Source organism: Bison bison, unplaced genomic scaffold (genome assembly GCF_000754665.1).
Source record: "Bison bison bison isolate TAMUID 2011002044 unplaced genomic scaffold, Bison_UMD1.0 scf7180017864108, whole genome shotgun sequence".
Lineage (NCBI taxonomy): Eukaryota > Metazoa > Chordata > Mammalia > Artiodactyla > Bovidae > Bison > Bison bison.
The window spans coordinates 6537632-6539098 of NW_011494680.1; the positions used below are offsets into that span (position 1 = coordinate 6537632).

Sequence of the window (1467 nt, forward strand, 5' to 3'; positions counted from 1 at the left end):
GAGACAGCTTTTTCACTCTCCTCTTTCACTTTCATCAAGAGGCTTTTTAGTTTCTCTTCACTTTCTGCCATAAGGGTGGTGTCATCTGCATATCTGAGGTTATTGATATTTCTCCTGGCAATCTTGATTCCAGCTTGTGCTTCTTCCAGCCCAGCGTTTCTCATGATGTACTCTTCGTATAAGTTAAATAAGCAGGGTGACAATATACAGCCTTGATGTACTCCTTTTCCTATTTGGAACCAGTCTGTTGTTCCATGTCCAGTTCTAACTGTTGCTTCCTGACCTGCATATAGGTTTCTCAAGAGGCAGGTTCTTGTGAAAATTATGCTTCATAGATTGTATTGCTTTGAAGATTTACATTCACATTTTACTATGCTTATATTATAAAAATAATAACAAAATTTTTAACATTTAAAATGAATCTTAAGAAACTGCTTTAAAGGTGAACTTTCTTTAAATAGTTCATGTTCATCTCAGTTTATCTGTCCCCTGGTTTGTGTACTTTATTTATATTCATTTATATATAATTTTCATCGTGTTAATTTCAGTAACTGGTTACACGACTTGATGAGGAAAATTTGGAGTAGATATTGCTTCTCCTTCCAAAAAAAAAAAAAGACATCAAACTAACCTGATCTTACTGGGACTGACAATTCAAATTAATCAGCAATTTCTTTTTTCTCTTCCTGGCAGAGACAGAGGCAGGGGAAAAGACCCAGAGACTTTGAGTCCCTGTCAACCAGCCCCATAAAGGGAATCTCTCCCTCCAGGTCTGAATAATCAACGGCATATGATTTAATTAGTCACATCTTTGTGCCCTGCGTCTCATTTAAATACGGTTCTTTTATCTGATGTGTTAAATTTCTGCTATTATCCTTGTTTCTACTTGTCGGGAGAAGATAACAGACGCTATCAATCGCATCAAGCGGGTTAAATTCTGCGGAGAAAAGCGTTCTCACCCACCTGGCGAGCACAGTCCGAGCTCCCCAAACCTGGAAGCGATGTGTTTGTCCTCTCACAAAACCCGCACTTTGTGAAGCTTGTCTGTGGGGATGACACGACGTGTCTCTGCAGACACTAGAGACACATGTGTGTCTACATCTATCCAAGGAAAAGAGAAACTTCATTTACCAAGATTCCCAGCAATCCGTCTACTTTCACACGGACCCTAAAGCAAAACACACGCTTCCACATTCGCCCCAAGTAACAACGTTCTGAGTAGCTTTGCGGGTCTAGTGAATGCGGGATGGCTCCATCTGACGCGGTGTGAGAGCTCCCTCCGCACCTGCTACCGGCGCCCCAGTCACCAGCGCCTCTGGTCAAAGGCCCGGTAGAGGGCGGGCGACGCGCCCTTTCCCACCGAAAGAGCAGGTTCCCCAGCGCAGCTCAGCGGGTACTGGAGGCCCGTAGTGAGTCGGACCCTCGCCCGCCGCCTCGCCCCGCTCAACCCGCCTCCCCTGCGTGTCT

General features: G+C 44.4%; 1 pseudogene; it reads right to left on the reverse strand.

Moving 5' to 3' along the window:
• Positions 1-1232: 1232 nt before the first annotated feature.
• LOC104987913 overlaps positions 1233-1467 on the reverse strand; it is a 15964-nt pseudogene continuing 15729 nt past the window's right edge.